At 42.5% G+C, this 19020-nt stretch overlaps 1 protein-coding gene across 3 annotated transcripts in view; it reads right to left on the reverse strand.

The window, feature by feature from the left end:
• AGO2 (argonaute RISC catalytic component 2) overlaps window positions 1–19020 on the reverse strand; it is a 125766-nt gene that overhangs the window by 98869 nt on the left and 7877 nt on the right. The window lies entirely within an intron of this gene.

The raw sequence follows: 19020 nt of genomic DNA on the forward strand, positions 1-19020 counted from the left end.
AGCTGTAAATATAGATCAACACTATTACCTTTATCAACCAAACTTGTAGTCTCAAAAAAGACAAAATTAGACAAAAGCTATTTTCCATAAACCCATGTTGATTGGCATTAATTACCGTCCTTTAATTCTTTATTGAATTAGTCCCATATCAGCTGTTCCATTATTTTATCCGGGATCGACTGATTGCAGGCTGACTAGCCTATAGTTATCCAGGTAATTTACTTGCCCTTTTTAAATATTAGCATATTAGCTTTGTAGGCAGGGGATGGAAAGCAGGATTTGATTGGCAATAGAGATCATGATGGATTGTGGCCAGGCAGCAGTGGCTGGAGGACATAATGATGGCCAGAGAGGGGAACTGATGAGGAAGACTGGGCTGGGATCACAGTAGGGAGCAAGGAAGTATGACAGGCTGTAAGGAGAAGAGGAGGCCAGGCAGAGAGTCAAGGAGACAGAGGTCTGCGTTTCAGGAGAAAATAGAAGACGACAAATTAGCAACCCTTTGCCTTTCCCAGCCTACAAACCTTCCGTGGCTTGTTAGAAGGTATGTCTACACTACAAGGGCTACAGTGACACAGCTATAGCATTGCAGCTAAGCCATTGTGGCATAAACACTCTCTACAGTGACAGAAGAGTTTTTTCCATTGCTGTTGTAAATAAACTTATTTGAGAGGCAGCAGCTAGGACAAAAAATAATTATTCTGACAGCCTAGCTGCACGTACGATGGGGGTTAAATCAACTTAACTACACTGCACAAAGCATGAAAATTTTCATGGGCCTGTAGCGAGATTGATCTATGTTTTAGGTGTAGAGCAAACTTCAGAGCTACGGCAAGGGGAAGGGGAAGAGGCAGCAAAATACTAATGCTTCCCCATGCCCTTTCCTCATAAAAGTTTGCTCTCTTCCTCAACACCCCCACCTGAATACACTACTCCCAGCACACTGGTCCATTCACCCTGGGTAGGCAGGTCACATACATGCTTATCTCCCTGCCTTCCTGCCAGTGCTGCTGAAGTGGGGTAGATTGGCTAAAGAACGGCTCTTGCAGTGCAGGAAGAGGCGGTAGGGGAAAGAACTTATTTCCCTACTTTCAAAAGTTTGTTGGCTAAAGAAGGGGTTATTGTGTTAAAATATAGAGATTAATTCAATCATGGAAGTGTGAAATAAAAGGAATTTTAATCTTGTTTTAAATGCAATTCTCAATGCCACCTTAATTACAAAATTACTACATTGTTAGATTAAATTGAATCAATGATTAAAGTTTCAAACCTCACCAAAAGAAGAGGGTGGGTGCTCATTAGATCCCTCATACACGCTTTATTCATTTGCTACTTCATTTGAGAAGGGGAAGAAAATGTACATTAGCCTGTTTGTTATCTCTGGCCATGATAGTTCATTCACTTTTTTCTATACCTTAAAAACAATCTTTTTTTTTGGGGGGGGGGGGGTATTAAGGCCCAGCTTTTTTGAAGGTATAAGTGTTGTTGCACTCAATGTAGCAATGCTTAGCTGACTTTGGTGCCTAAGTCACTTCTGAAAATGAGACCTAAGCATTGCAACGCTGAGTGCAGGAGTGCCCAAACACCCGAAACTAGGCCTAAAACCTGTGACAGATTTGATTTTTGTGGGAACAAAAAAAAAAAAAAAAATAAGGATTAAAGCAAAATTTTCTATATCTATAAGGACCAACTGTTTCTTTCTCTGTTCAGAATCTGCTACTCCACCATTCTATAAGATGGAAGAATCAAGTATATTAGTTTTGCTAGAATAAAATCCCAATTTCTGCCTCCTCAAGACCTTTCCCCACCCATCAGTGGGAGGGACAGGGCCTCTGATGGCTTTGTTTTGTTTACTGAAATGCTGGCATTATGTCAGAAGAGACAAATATTCCACCAAAAAATCTTCACCTCTGCATTTAAGTTTTTAAAGCGTCTATTCTTGGGACTGAGGACTAAACACTCAACAACTATGGCAATGAGCACAATGTGAAAACCTAGAACAGGGGTCAGCAACCTGCAGCACATGTACCTAAGGCGACACGTGAGCCGATTTTTAGTGGCACACTGCTGCCCCGGCCGCCGACCCGCTTAGCCCACTGCCCGCCTGGATGAACAGAATCCTCGGCCGTCAGCGGGCTGAGCAAGGCCGGTGGCCAGCACCCCGGCTGACGGAACCCCAGACCGGCCACCTGATGAGCTCCTCGGAGTTCCGGCCACCGGTCCCGCTCAGCCCACTGCCAGCCTGGGGTTCCAGCCGCCGGCCCTGTGCCATTCAGGGTTCCGGCCATTGGCCCCACTCAGCCTGCTGCTGCCCTGGGATGCCAGTCCCGCTCACCTCACTGCACTATTATTTACTTTACATACAATAATAGTTTAGTTCTAGAATACAGGAGAGCAGACTTTTCAGAGTTTTTAAGCTTATTTTCCACTCTTTCCCTGTAATTGCCTTTTCTACATTATAGAAAAATAGGGTTCAAAAGAATGTTGAGTTTCTAGGTCTTCCCCACTCACATAATGTCAAACACTTAAAATTACTTTAGGTGGTGATTTAAATCCACAAAAGGATCCCTCTGTAAGAGATACATTAAAAGTAATGCCTGCCTTCCTAATTGAAAGAGCCTTGTGCAAGGGCAAGGTGAATTATAGTTAAAATATAATAAGTTTTTAACTCCGAATTTCCTAACTTCAAATAAAGCTCTACACTTTTAATATGTTGTATTGAATCTTTTTAGATAGTGAAAGCAGTTGTGGGCATGTCTTTAGTTTACAGGAAACCCACTCATATGTAACGCTGTTTTCAAGAGATAATGTTGTGGTTTTCTACATCACTGTACAGAGGCAGTAAAAAGAACCTTCTATAATAGAATATTTTCAGTACAGGATAAAACTTTATTCTTTATTGTGATAATTTTTCTATGATAAATTTTCCCCTATTTTCAGTACTATTTATTTTCTTGTTCTCTACCTGCTGAATTTCTCTGGGACCTAGCCAGAGCTCTAGGCACTACTATAATACTATTTGGTATCAAGTGAACTCCAGTTCATGCATCTCCACTGATCTCAATTGTGACAATATAGCAATAGGACTCAAGTGGCCGGGTCTCAAATCATTTAGGGCTTTATGGGCTAAGACCAGCACCTTGAAGTCCACCCTTAAACTTAATGGAAGTCAGTGCAACTCTGAGCACTGATCTTCTGAATTGTCCTAGTATGTAGCCCAGGGGTAGGTGCTGGATGATGGATGTGCTCCCTCAACTACAGGTACAGATTTAAAAAAAATTAAAGCTAATGTTAAAAAAATTATAAAATACATAGGTTGAGAAAAAGAGTGTCTGTACATCTGGGTATAGGGCTTAGATTATCCACAAATACAAAGTTTGTTTTTAAAAGTCATATGATACATAGAGTACATAATCAGCAATAACCCAAATTTAGGTGAATAGATTTAACAATACAGTTTAGATATTAGAATCTGAATACTTGGGTTCACCACTCATGAGAAGTCGTACAGCAATTTGGATGTGGAAAGCAAAGTATATCAATGAGTGGAGATTGTCCCTCAGTAACTGAGAATTAGGTTGGTTGTCCATTTGCTACACTTTCAAAGCTCCTTCAGTTGGTGCCCCCAACATCACTTCAGTCTTATCTGGATTTAGCCTCAGCCAGCTCACCATCATCCACACTCCAATTTTATAAAACACTGGAATACTTGTTCCTCTTTACCATCCAGGTCTGTTGTAACCCAAGTGTGGATCTGGGTTTCATCAACATACTAAATACACTGCAGTCCAGGCGTGCAAGTCACTTCCTGTATAGCACCAGGATACAGCACTTGAAAAGTTCAGTATGCAGACATTGATGAGATTCTGCTCAAGATTCCATCACCAGTTTTACTATTACTTTTTTTTTTTTTTTAATATTAAAGTAGCAATTGAAGGCCCCAATCAGGATTGGATCCCCTTTATACTAAACAACGCACAGACTAAATTGGACAGTATCTTCTGCAATTTAATTTACGACAGGAAACAATGATGGCTATAAGAAACAACAGTGGCTTTAGGGACTAGTATGGGGAAGGCAACCCACATGGAGTAGCAGCATGGAAGAAACCATAAATTGCTTGTAGGAGAAGCAAGCAAACAAGTGTCAAGCCCTGGCACCATTGGCAGAATGAGAGGGCCGGCTGATGCAATAAGTTAAGAGAATAGATGGGTTGGGGATAGGGTGGAGAGGTTATGAATTCTCTTTAAAAAAAAAAAAAAAAAAGACTGGACAAGGAGCTTGTATTCAATGTAGTCAGTGGAGGGATTTCTAGTAGGGTGAAGTGGGGAGAGCAATAGCCTACAAGATGATTGCTGCAGCATTCTGAATGGAAACCAGGGAAGCAAAGTGGTTGTTTACAATGCTAGAGAAGAAGTTGCAGTAACCAAAATGGGAGATCAAGCTCTGGGTTAGCTTTTAATTGTGTTGTCCAAGGTAAAAAGGTACGATCTTAGAAGTGTTATAACAGAAGAAGTGGCAAGACTTGAATACGGCCTAGATGTGAGTGTCTAGAAAGAGGGAAGAATCAAACAGGACATCCAGGTTGTGCATATTAACACTTCAGAAGATGGTGGTGCCATCAATGGTTAGGGAGAAGCTTGTGAAGGAAAAAGAAGAGCCCAGTTTTGACCACGTTAAGTCTAAGTTGAAGGCAAACCATCTTAGCCATTCTGCATCACCACGCACCCATACACCATGGTAATTATGAGAACAAAGCCAGCAGAGAGGCTGCTTTGAAGCCACTATAATCAGAGGAGATCAGAATAATGTTACACAATCCTCCCAAACCACCTATGGACTGTTTCAACAGCTCAACTGTCTTCCTCTGAGCTGTCTGGAATCTCATGTTTCTTCAACCTCCAAGAGTTTAAAATGTATACAACATAAGTGGTATACATTAGCTTCTATATCCTGTCTCATGACAGAAGAATAAGGGAGCATTCACCGGAACTTAATAGCAGCAAATTCAGAATTGATAACAAAAAATTATTTTCACACCACGCATGAGACTGTGGAATTCAATACCAGAGGATATCAGTGAGGCCAAGAATTTAGCAAGATTCATACAGAGACTGAACATTTATATGGGTAACAAGAATACCCAGAGTTATAATAGTAACTGCTAACACCAAAACAAGTTTTTGAAGGGATACAAAGACAAGTTATCCCATAGCCACCTACAGCACAGTTTCTTGTGCACACCTTCCCCTGAGTCTTCTGCTGCTGGTCACTGTTAGAGAGAGAATATTGATCCAGTATGGCAATTCCTACATTCTTAAGGCCTCATTTATCTACATGATAAAGTTGCATCAGTTTAACTTAAATTGTTTTTTAAACTGATTTAGTTAAACCATGGAACCCTATGTGAACTCTTATTTCAGTTTACCTTAATCAGATTCCTTCAAGTTTATATTTGTTTTCTATTTGAACCCATGCTTGCTTACACGGCTAGAGGCACGGGTTAAAGCTCAAGCTGTGCCTTAGCTCAGGCTGCAACCCATTTGCGGTGAGGATGCAGGCAAGATCACTCAAGTGTTCATAGTGCTCCAATGTCCTTTCCCTCTCCCTCACCTCCACAAGGGGCAGACAAGCTCTCCAGCAATTGACATAACTGACTGGGAAAAAAATCCCACAAAGAACCATGCACTCAGGCACACACTGATGAGAGCAGACACAGTGAAGGCAAATAAATGAGGAAGGGCTTTGCTGCAGGAACACTTGGACTCAGGCTGGACGAACCCAAGTGCTCAGACCTAGATCTTAATCACCCAAGTTAAGCACAGACGTACCCTTACTAATATAATATCCTATCTGTGACATTACCAGCTATAATGGCACTTCTTGCTCTCACCTCAACACTAAGCACTGCATCCTTATAAGCCAGTTTATAACAACTGGACCACATGTGGCATTCTAGTTTGTGACTCTTGCTCTAGTCTAAGTACATGGCTTAGACACAAGCTTAACACTGTGGCCCTGTCTACATCAGGAAGCCAAAACAGTGTTCTACGCCAATATAACTGTAGGAGTTTACACTGGTCCCATAGCCATCTTCTCATGTATATCAATTTTAAACATGGCTCTACCTGGCAACAGCCGGAACTACTAACTATTTCTGTTAAAAACAACATTGGTAGATACCACACATATGTAGTTTCAGCTACATGACACTGAAATTTGTAAATATATCAGACAGGTACTTGTACACCCATGCAGTGGGGGTGGATCAGTACCTTTGGCATAATTTTACTCTCATTCTTCCTTCCAAACCCATCCCACCCATCACAATTTGGAGGACAGGACAAATTATCTAGAAACTAAAACATTGTTTTATTCCTTTTATAGCATATCTAGCACACAAAAGCATATGTCCTTGTATTTGTTTTAGATGCATACTGAGAAGGCTCCTATTAATTATTTCACCACTAGGTTTGCAGAGATTATATGTCTGACATAAATTTAGTCATAGAACTTCCTGTTATACCAAGCAGATAAGTTATTGAAGCCAGAGAGCAACCAAGTTTCTATTTACAATACTGTACTTTTGGCACAAAAATGACAATACTGTACTTTTGGCACAAAAATGACAATACTGTACTTTTGGCACAAAAATGTCCTAAGTTTATCACTAAATCAAAGTTCAGTCACAAGTAATAAGCATTGGTCAACATCTCCAAGATAATTACACTTCTACTTTCTCTGTACTATAGGGCTTGTCTAGATTGGAAGTGTTACCAGTATAAGGTAGGATAAAATGTAAAGTATTATAGCTATACTCATATAACTCCTTATGTTGACACACTTATTGCAATATAAAAAAGGGTACACGGGAATTATTCTGGTATAACTCCCACAGTTTAACGATACTAGTATAGCTTCCAACGTAGACAAGCCCAAAGTTTTCAAAACATGCCTGTAAGAGAGCTTGCTTTTTCCTTAACAATTTGGAACAAAATGATAGTTTTAAAAGTTTTATCCTGAAATTATTAGTCATATTTATCAAGTAGCATTATGTTACCCAACAGCATTTATCAAGGCAGTAATAGAAAGAAAAATGAATAAGGTTTTAATTACAGGACCAAATTCTGCCTTCAGATATGTGTGTGTAATTCCTATTAAAGTTAACAGGAGTTGCACATATATAGGTGAAGGCAAAGTTTGGCTTATAAACAGAATTTATTTTCTGTTTTAGTTTTCTCTAAGTATTAGACCCTCTAATTCACTAAACAAACCTGTTAAAACTATTGGAGCTTAATTGCCAATATACCAATCAGCAGACCAAATTTGGTGATGAATCCAGGTCACGTGCCACCTGAGGCACACTGCGCATACGCTAAGACGACCATTCATATATCAGCATTCTGATCATGAAGCTGAAAGATTTGTCTCCTTACAACATTGTTATTACACCCTATTACAACATTTCACATATTTACATTAAACAAAATTATACATTTTGTTTCCTGATATTTAGATACATTTATAAAATTAGGTATCTGCACAACAGAAACACTGTTAAAAGGAAGCTTATTGTGTTAAGCAAAACAGACAGCTTCTGTAAAAGATTATACATAAAAATTTCCAATGCTCCCAATACATACAAAAAATCAGTGGGACTTAGGATCCTAGTGTCAGTTATGAAAATGGAACTTAAAATGTTCAAGAGTGCCAAAGTCCTATTGACTCTTCATAGTGTTCAGACTCCTGAGTCACTTAGGCAATTTTGAACATTTTACTCTAAACAAATAGATACATGGGACATTTCAATATGATTAGATACAGTAGAGTTTGATCTTAAAAGCAAATTCAGTCTATTTAGTTTTGGCCTTGAAATACTTCATCTAACTTTGGGGGGGGGGGGGGTGGCAGTTGGAGTATTTTCCCCAGTACAGTTTTGTGGAACACAGCTCCATATTCTCCTGAGCTGTTTATAGCTATATCTCAGTAAGGCAGACTTTCTTGTGAAGAAAGAAGTGTGTGATTAGTGTTAGTTGCATATAGAGAATAAAAAAAGAAAAAGCATGCTTGAACTACCCTTTTTTACAACTTCCTAAAGTGTCTATATTCAAGGACCTGAATACTCTACAGTACCGTCTGTACCTACCGTTTGTGGGAGAGCCTCTATTTTCCAGGGCTTTGGAGCTGTGCTCTGGCTCTGCTCCAGTTCCAGGCAAAAACCTGCAGCTCCACTGCTCTGGAGCTGTTCCGCTCCAAAGCCCTGCTTTTTCTGTCACACATTTCAACACAAGACACTGGAATTTCTGCAGCAGCTTCAGGTAAATTCATAAACTATGTTTTTACTTTAATAAAAAAGGGAATACTGTACTGATTGACTAGAATTATTAAATGAATAATCCAATGTATTTTACTCTGCTCCTAGATACTCCATGCATCCTTTTTATAGCAGCAAGCCTAACTGAACATATGCACATTAGAAAATGCTTCTGCAGAAGTCATCAGTAGGAAAACACCTATGCTAACATTGAAATCATCATGAGGTTTCACAAGTCACAATCCACTCAGATAAACAGGGGTAGTTAAGATCTTTCAAAGCTATCGTTTCAGGATGTTTAAGGCTATGTCTACACTAGAGACCTTACAGAGGCACAGCTGTATCCATGCATCTGCCCTGTTGTAAAACCTCCTGTGTAGGTGCTCTATGCTGACAGGAGAGAGCTTTCCCATCAATATAATTAAATTGCCTCTAACGAGTGGCAGTAGCTATGACAGCGGGAGCATCTTCTGCCAACATATCACCGTCCACACTGGCGCTCCTGTCAGTGTAACTTATGTCAGTCAGGTGTGTTTTTTCACACCCCTGAGCAACATAAGTTATACCGACAAAAGTGCTAAAATAATTGAAGATATACCAATCTCCTAGAACTGGAAAGGGAAAAGAGGTCCAAGGTCCAGCCCCCCTTCCTTCACTAGCATTTTTTTTTTTTTTCCCCCCTCCCCCTCCTCCTCCAGGATTGAACTCACAACGCTGGGTTTAGCAGGCCAATGCTCAAACCACTGAGCTATCCCTCCCCCCCTAGTGTAGACATAGCCTCAGACTCAGGCTGTGATTTCACTAGAAACATGCAGCTGTACTGCTTTAGTGCTTCAGTGTAGACACTAACTACATTGACAGGACAACCCCTCCCATCACTGTAGTTAATCCACCTTCCCAAGATGTGGTATCTAGTGCTAGGGCTAGGGTTATCCTTTGTTTTATTCTTTGTATGCAACTAACACTAATCACACACTTAGGCTGTGGCTACACTTAGCACTTCAAAGCGCTGCCGCGGCAGCGCTTTGAAGCGCTAAGTGTAGTTAAAGCGCCAGCACTGGGAGAGAGCTATCCCAGCGCTGTCCGTACTCCACCTCCCTGTGGGGAATAACGGACAGCGCTGGGAGCCGAGCTCCCAGCGCTGGGGCTTTGACCACACTGGCGCTTTGCAGCGCCGCAATTTGCAGCGCTGGAGGGGGGGTGTTTTCACACCCTGCTGCAGCGCTGCAAATTTGCAAGTGTAGCCAAAGCCTTATTTCTCACAAGCAAGTCAGTAAACCAACCCATAAGCCAACCAAAGGTTAGGTTGGCTTACTAGGACACTCAGGGGTATGGATTTTTCACACTTCTGAGCAGCACAATTGGGTTGACCTAAATTTTAAGTGTAGACCTGGTCTCAGGAAACCACCACAAGATTAACAATTGGCTATTTGAAAGGGAGAGCTTAAGGACTAGAAAGATGGCTATGTCTATGCTTACAATGCTTCAGTAGCACTGCTGCAGCTGCACTGCTGTAGATCTTCAGGCCTGGTCTACACTACAGGATTAGATTGACGTAAACTGCCTTGTGTTAACATAGCTGTGGAAGAGTCTTCACTTAAATTTGGATCCTGCCAATATAAGTGCCTCTCTACGCTGATTTAGTAACACCACCTCCCTGAGTGATTCAGTCATGGTTGATTAAATTAGGTACATGCAGTGACAATGTAGGCACTGCATTGCTTAGGTTGACAGTTACTGACTTTTAGGAGCCATCCCACAATGCCCCACACCGACAATACAAACGCTCCTGGTGAGGATGTGCACTGACAAACACAAAGAGCCATGTATGTGCAAACACAACCAATTTAATAACTGCACTGGCTGTATGCCGACATAAGTTAGGTCCACATAATTTTGTAGTGTAGACATGGCCTCAGTGTAATCACTTACTACTGTGACAGGAGGGGTTCTCCCCTTACTGTGGGTAATCCACCTCCTCCCTGAGAGGCAGAAGCTAGATCAGGGGTTCTCAAACTGGGGGTCGGGACCCCTCAGGGGGTCACGAGGTTATTACTTGGGGGGGTCGCAAGCTGTCAGTCCCCATCCCCAAACCTTGCTTTGCCTCCAGCATTTATAATGGTGTTAAATATATAAAAGTGTATTTAATTTATAAGGGGGGTGGTCGCATACAGAGGCTTGCTATGTGAAACGGATCACCATTACAAAAGTTTGAGAACCACGGAACTAGCTAGATGGAAGAATTCATCTCTCAGGGGCAGCGGTGACACAGAGCCATCGAGAGTTGGGGGGGGGGAGCCACAAAGGTTCAGGGGGCAGAGGTCCAGCTCAGGCATCACCTTCCAGCTCCACCTCCCTCAGCCAAGGCAGCCGATTCCACTGGATCCTGGGGCCACAGGAACAGGGAACACATGCCTGTGGCAGGAAACTCACAGAAACAAAGTTTCTCCCGTGCCCTTGCAGACACCTCATCGGGGGGAGGCATGCAGACAATGCCTCTAACTTGGGCTGACCACAGGAAACCTGCTCCCAGTGCCTTTCCCTGCGACCCACCCACCCCACCCCACCAACACACTCCTGTGCCCAGCACAGGGCTGCCATGCTCTCCCCGCCATGCCAGGGTTACCTGACACACAGGCCACCACCACCACCTCCCCAGTCAGGCTATCGCAGGCAGCTGCCATGCTGCACAAAGGCAGCAACCTAGAGTGGCCACCCTCACCTGGCAGGAGAAGTGCTCTGGTCCCACCTCCTTTGCTCCCTGCCTGGGCACTAGGGAGAAGGGCGAAGCGAGCCGGAAACATGCTGGGGAGGGACAGGAGGGTGCAGCGTGAGAAGGACAGAGTCCCCTTCCCTCCTGGCAGGCCGAGTACAGCAAGGCCAGAAGCTATCCTCTGAGCTATGGTGAAGGGCTGGGAGCAGGAGGGGGAGCAGCACTGGGTGCATCTGGCCCCAGTAGCATTTCATGCAGCACCTGGCCATTGCAGCCATGGGCTCTTTGTGGGGCTTATAGGGTCAGTTCACTCTGAGCCCTGCAAGGGCAGCTCAGAGCTCGCAGAAATCTGGAGGACTAGAGACACATGACCCCGCATCACCTCCGCTCGGGGTGTGGATTCTTCACACCCCTAAGAGAGAGAGCTATCCAGATGTAGCTTTTCAGTGTAGACCAGCCTATGTTTTGTTTTAAATCAAAGCTTAGATTCTGGAGCAAGGGGTGGATTCTATGGTAAATTATATCCTTTTAAAAAAAAATTATCTATATCTATCACAAGGCCTTCACAATAGTCAAAGTTAGAGGTTAAAAATAACACACACAAAAAAACAAAAAACGCTATGTCCTTATCATAAGTTATCATGTGTAAGAACCTGAAAAGCATATGCTTAACTCCTGTATGGAATTTTTAGGCTATTTAATAATGAGGGTCTGAACTAGGCTACACAGGTGAAGAGCTAATGTATTAAACTTACCCTCAAAAGATAAGAGGTTAAATTTAACTAAGGCAACCAAGTTGTTGCCAATATTATTGTCAAGAAAGTGAAACACCTAAGATGTAATTATGTACTATTCTGCATTTTGTATACTCATTTTACCTGTGAGAAGTGAAGTACTCCACCATCTTTCTCATTCCCATCATCTAGGGATGGGAGCTGTTAGGAAGTTCCCTGGGAACTTCCTAACCATGGACCCCACTAGTAGGAGCCCCATTCATTTTTCGTATCTGCCTCTAGCTAGGAAGAGTCATTTTAAATATTTCAAGCCCTGGTTTAGTCAAGTCTACAGAAGACTGCGAGGAACTTCAAAAATAACTGAGCAGTGCTATGACAGATTAAATTTGATGTACCCAAGTGCAAGCTAATGCACATTAGAAAGAATAACCTGAAGTACGCAAATAATGATGGATTCTAAACTAATTATACTCACTCAGGAAAGAGACCTAGGCAGCACTGTGGACAGCTCAATGAAAACAGCTGCTCAAAATGCAGCAGCAGTGAAAAAAGCAAAGATGTTGGACTGTATTAGGAGGACAGCACTACTGATATTATAATGACACTGTCTAAATCAATTGTTCACTTTCACCTTGATTACTGTGCTCAGATTTGATCACTCCATTTCAAAAGGGATATAGCAAAAATAGAAAAATTAGAGGCATGAAACTACTTCTCTCTGAGGTAATACTGGAAAGATTGCCTGTTAGAAAGCATGTGTTTTTCCCACTGCCACCTTTATGGGGAGAAGGGAGAGGGCTGGTATCTGGGGCTGATAGGTGTTTTTTGTTTTATTGTTGTTCTGGTTAATTATTCTCTTTTGGCTATGTTGAAGAAAGGCCACTGGATAGGTTATGCTTGTTAGGTTTAGTATGGATTTCTAGTATTTCAGTTATGTCCAAAATGAATAGTCCCTAGATAACTACTAGAAATATTGAGAGATGACAATAAGAGACAAGATAGAGGTATATAAAATAATGAATGATATAGAGAAGCTCAGTCTGATAATTTTACTGACTGCACAGCTATCAAAGAGGAAAAATACAATAGATGTTAAAATCAAATGAAAAGAGTGTTTTACACAAAGAATAACCTGTGATGCTCACTAACATAAGACACTGAGAGAAACAGACTACCGGGTTTAAAACAATAGCCATTTATATGAACATTCAAAATTACACTAGGTAGATTAAAAACCCAGACAATATCATCCTCCTTGCTTCAGGATATAAGCCAACCATTACATGTCCCTGCTTAGAGAAATGTATGGGAAATTTACATCTTCCTTTGAAGCACCAGTTAGTGGCCCCTACTGAAATCAGGATACCAGACTAGAGAGACCTGTATAGCAACTACAAAATTCCTGTGATGAATCCAGAGTAAAAGCTGCAAGAAGGCTTCGAACTCCAACCCTTTTTGTTCCGAGGGGTTCATAACCTTCTAAAACTTTTCAGGCAGACATTTTCAAGGTATGGCCTCTAGCCCAAGAAAATTAATCTGAAAATTGAAGCAGAAAATCTTCAGCTATTTTTGAATGAAGAGAAGAAAAAATGCTTCCTATTACTAAAAAAGGAGAACGTGCTCAAGTTCTACAGTCTACTGGATAGAGGCTGAAACTTGGAATGCAGAGAGCTTTCATTGTCAATTATCTCTGAGTGCTCTAGAATTTTCTTTTTTTTTTTGGACTAGTCATGAACTTCTGAAAAATCATTTACTGTACATGTTTAGGTCATCTGAACAAATTCTTCACCAAGCATAGGAAGTGCACAGATAAGGAGGCCTGCATGTGTGCATGACTAATTTAAACGTACTGAACGCACATACGGACTCAGTCCCTGCAAAATGTGTAAGGAGAAACAGGATTCGGAAGAGCTAGTATATACTTAAAGTGCCTGGGAAGGAGCTGTGCTCATATGCACCAGCAGAACCTGTGGAAGCAAGGGTTCCCTTCTGCAGTCCTCCTAAGTGGTGTGGGACAGAACTGCCTGTGATGTTCAACTAACTAGTTCTGTATAATGGAATTTATACACATTGTCAAATTTTTGCAAGCCAGCAGAGCTTCAAAATCCTGAATAGTTAAGTTTCTCTTGCTTTCCCTTTTTTCTATCCTCTTGCTCAAAAAGGATCATATAATTCCACATAAAAGCTGTTCTAAAAGAACATTAAGGTTGCACAGTTAAGCATACACAAGTCAGGAAAGTTCAACCTTAACTCTTCCTTCCCTTATGTATACATTACAATAATCTCTGACTGTATACTAAGTGTATACTAACTGTATGCCAGAAGCTACATGCCATTTATATGAAAAATGAAGCAGTAGTAACATACTACATTTGAAGTTTACAAGAATACAGTGTTTTTGCATATATAGGCCACCTTAATTCGCACTGCTGTGATTATCTCATCCCTTCAGGCTGTAGAGCTGGTTGATAAGCCATACTATTAGTGCTGACAATTATTAAAATGTACACCTTAGAAATTTATGAGATATCTAAATCAAAGGTGTACTAACCATGATGGCAGTGAGCTTAGAGTATAAACAGTTACAATGTGCTGTGCATGTAACTAAGACTGTAGGAAGAAATTTAAGTTGGAGAAACATCAATCATAATGTATTCACACAAACTGACAAAGTAAAGTGTAATGCACATTTTGTCATCTGTGCACTTAACCTTGCAATACTAAAGTTCTCAACATAGGTTTTGGGTGTTTTTTGTTTGTTTGTTTTGTATTATTTTTGTTTTGTAGAATTAAACCAAGGAAAGCTTTACGGTTGATATAAAAGGACAAGACAGTTGAAGCCACTTAGTTTAAAGTACAATACTGATCCTTACAGTATGGTCCAGTGCCAACTCAGATAAATGTCCCTAATGGTCTTTCAGAACAGACAACAACTAGCATCCTCCCACAGTATATCACCAATACAAAAAATCCCAAGTATAAAAATTTTCACACAATGGCAAAACAGACATCCTAATCGCCTGAAATTCCAAAAAACAGGTAAAACATTTGTACATTTCTACATACCCAATCCCCCAAAAAATTAGTTTTAGAGGCCACAAAATCCATTAGTGCACAGGTCAGCCATTAGGTGTTGTAATTTACATGGAGTCTCCCAACAAGAACAAGCTACTAGGCAACTCCACCAAAACAGACATGAGTCCCTGATTTTTAAGCACATTTGGGAAAAAAGAGTCCTGTTACACTAAAACTGATAAGAAAAAAGAAAAAAGCTTTTAAGCATTTGCCAGCTTTTAAAATAAAACCCTCTGAATTAGAGTACAAGAACAGCTTCTGACCAATCACACTAACAGAGGAGCAGTTTTAAAAGCAATTTACATGAGTAAATACAAGAAAGATCTCAAAGTTAATTTCAAGCTGACAGAGGAAAACAGAATCTTAAAGTGACAACCCTCCCAAGCATTGCTATAGATGTGTTATTTACCAAATAAAAGGCCATAACTTTGTTTTTATTGATACTTAGAGAACCAATGACACATTAAAGAGAACTTAGAAAAACTTGTTTCTCAAACTCTTAGCATGCATTTTCAAATATATCTGTTCTTTCTTATTCTAAATGTGAAGCAATAATCCTGTTTTGAGCAGATTTCATAAACATCAGGTTTAAAAAGAGCAAGTGTCCTAAAAAGAGAGAGACAAAACAATTTATATATAAAATGTAAGCTTTACAGAAATTGTTTCTGAACAGAATTTTCTTTGAAATATTCTAGGAGGTATCAGGGCACCCTAAACATTGTAATTTAAAGGTTTAGAGATTAAATTTGCTACACTAATTTTATTACTAATTACTCAAAACATAAAAATTCATTAGTTTAACGAATAGTACTATATTCTCTTGGCTTGCCCTGACCTCCTAGAATGCAGAATTTAAAGACCGTGCATTCAACTTTAAAAAAAAAAAAAAAAAAAAAGGACACGATTTTCCTATGGCAGGGTTTCTCAAACAGGGGTTGCCGCTTGTGTAGGGAAAGCCCCTGGCGGGCCGGGCCGGAGCTGCTAGAAGCGGCGGCCAGTAAGTCCCACGGCCCGTGCTGCTTCCAGCGGCTCCCATTGGCCCGGAGCAGTGAACCGCAGCCAGTGGGAGCCGCGATCAGCCAGACCTGCGGACGGGGCAGGTAAACACACCGGCCCGGCCCGCCAGGGGCTTTCCCTACACAAGCGGCGACCCCTGTTTGAGAAACCCTGTCCTATGGTGTTCCAGAAACTTTCATTTTTGAGTAACATTTTTGTGAGAAAACTAAGTAGTAAAGCATCAGGCTTTCTATCCTCAATTGAAGTGTCACAGCCAAGTTGTGAATCCAAGACAAACACTTTGGGAATGAGGACAAAAAGAGAAGCCTCTCATCAAGACACCCTCTCTAACCCCTTTTCAAAGAACATTTAGATGAAAGCTAGGATTGGCACAAACAAATTTTGTCTCTCTTCTAAAATCCCTTTTAAGCACAATCCCCCTCATATAACAGCCTGTTAGATTTAAGTTGCCATATTTAGTACCAATAAAAGAAGTAGCAAGACACAGGATCCAACTAAATGCCGGGTCCAGGAGGGGACTGGATATTTAACAGCAAACCCTATGGCAAATGAATGACTGGATTGGCAAAAGGGATTAGAGACCCTAATGGCAAGATCTGAGTGGACTGTGGAGAACAGTTTGGTGATGGAAACTCAATAAAGAGGTGGCTACTTGTGTGCATATATTGCAGCAGCAATGTTTGATAACTCTGACAGCAGTGAGGTTTAAGTGCACAGTATCATATGTGACAGAGTCCTGTGGCACCTTATAGACTAACAGAAGTATTGGAGCATAAGCTTTCGTGGATGATGAAGTGAGTATTCACCCACGAAAGCTTATGCTCCAATACTTCTGTTAGTCTATAAGGTGCCACAGGACTCTGTCGCTTTTTACAGATCCAGACTAACACGGCTACCCCTCTGATACTTGATTTAAGTGTTGACAGACATATATACAAGCAGTTCAACGGACACCTCTCAACTCTGATCCAGCTGTATGTGTAGTGAGCACTCAAACCATACACTAACTAGCTCAATGGGGTGAATGTAACCCCAGCATGCTTTCATTTAAAAAAATAGCAAGATAGCATTGAGAACTGTGATGGAGGTGTGTCAAATAGGAAGTGGATTGAGTAGTCCTGGCAGCTATGACCTTTGAATGTTTATTGAGGGTGAATGAGATGAACCTGGCAGCAGTAGTGGGATGCAAGCAGAGGCCCCAGTGTGCATAAGTGGGAGAGTGCAAATAATAGCACTGGTATCTGCAGTAGCAGGGCACGAGCACAGGTGCATAGCAAAAGCAGAATCTTGAGTTTGATGCTGCTGCTACACACAGCATAATCATTTTCCCCAGTATGTCTAACAACAGGTCTGAGCTCCAAGGGTTAAAAGAAAGAAAAGCACAGCTCCCACTCCCTTGCTAAAAGAGAGCTTTTCATCTCACTGATTGAGAAAGCCCTGCCCCCTAGATCTACATCCCCCTTCTCTGCTATGAGATGAAATTTAGAGCTAGGTGCAATTTATTTTGTTAAACTTCCCCCCACCTCCCTACCACAAATGTAGATGTGAGTTGACAAACAGTGAATTTGTATCAGTTTTGCCATACTGTTTCTCCACACACAAAAAAAAGTTTCAGAAGTGTCACAATAGAACATTTTGCTTTTTTAGACTAGAGTCATAAGGGGGCTTATGAGCCAGTCACAAAACTGAAGTGTAGGTGCCTCCCTTATACCCAATAGCCTAGTGCTTTGGGAATTCATCTGGGATATGGGAGACCCAGGTTTGAATTCCCACTCTGGAGCAGACACATCAACTCAGGTCTCCCCCTTCCCAAGGGAGTGCCCCAACCACCAGGTTATTAGCTATTCTGGGGTGGGTCTTTTTACAATCTCTCCTGCTGAAGCTGTTCCATTTTGTATTAGTAACTAAATATTCACTGGCCCAGAGAGAGAGACTGACCCTAGCCTGGTGGTTAGGACACACAATTGGGAAGGAGAACACCTGGGCTCTAATCCCTGCTCTGATCAATATTTACTCTTCTTTGTTTTTATGACCCAGGCACACAAACTCACACTTTCACTTGCTGGTTACAAACTTGTTTGGGGACATGAACTTGTTTTGGATAAATTTCTTCTCTAGTCCCTTTCTCTTCTCCTTGATGGGTTCCAGCATCACAGAAAGATTATTAATCACCACATGATATAGTATGACAACACCCATCAAAACTGGTGAATTCCTCCTCACTTTCACCACTCCAGAACAGCAAACCCAACTGCCATAGCAGTAGGGGCAGGGAGCTTCAAAACCCTGAATGGCAATGCCAGCATGTCTAATGGTTGTGCCCTCAATGGTGACCATGGCATGTCCAATATTGGCAGCATTGCAGCTCCAAGTAGTGAGTGTGTGCAACAATGATCCTGATGGGACATAGGACAGCCATGGCAAGCTCCTGGGCAGTGACCCCAGCACATACAGTACTGGCAGCAGGGTGTATTGGGATTAGCAGCAGGGTCCTGACTGGTGACACCAGTACATCGCGGGGGCAGCAACAGGACATCCTAGTTCATGCAATGACGACCACGGTGGTTACAACGGCCCCGCTGTTGCCATGCACCGTGCCCCCAGCAAGTCCAGTGGCCTCTCTGGCTGGTGTAAGAGGTCCTGAGCAGGGGCAGCAACGGGGCACTGTGTCTTGTCACCCCAGTGTCTGCGTGAGAAGCTCTAGGCTGAAAGAGGCGAGCAGGCCCCCCCGAGTCCCTGCGGCTGCTTTGCAGCCAGGCAGCCCCTCCCCGCAGCCGCAGGCTTCCCGCAGGGCCTACACCCGAAGCCTTCCCTACCTCCGGGGGCAGCCCCCACCGCGGCAAAGAGAGGCAGGGACCCCTGCCCACAAAGAGGCCTCAGGATACGCACGCTCGCTCGATCCCTCCCTGAGGAGGAGGGGACGGCGGCGGCGGCCTGCCCCCTCCTTCCCCGCCCGCTTCTACAGCACACAGCCGGGCCGCGCGGCCATTCCGGGAGACTCCAGAAGGCCCGGCCGGCGGGTGGGGGGGGCCGACGCGCGCTCTGGGGCTCGCGAGTGCCTCGCGCCCCCCTTCCCCCAGCGCCGGGCGGTTGGCACCTCGCGCGCTCTCCCCAGACAGTCCCCACACCCCCGTCTCGCGGGGGACTCGCGCTGCGTCTCGCGCTGC

This window comes from Mauremys reevesii, linkage group 2 (assembly GCF_016161935.1).
Source record: "Mauremys reevesii isolate NIE-2019 linkage group 2, ASM1616193v1, whole genome shotgun sequence".
Taxonomy (NCBI): domain Eukaryota; kingdom Metazoa; phylum Chordata; order Testudines; family Geoemydidae; genus Mauremys; species Mauremys reevesii.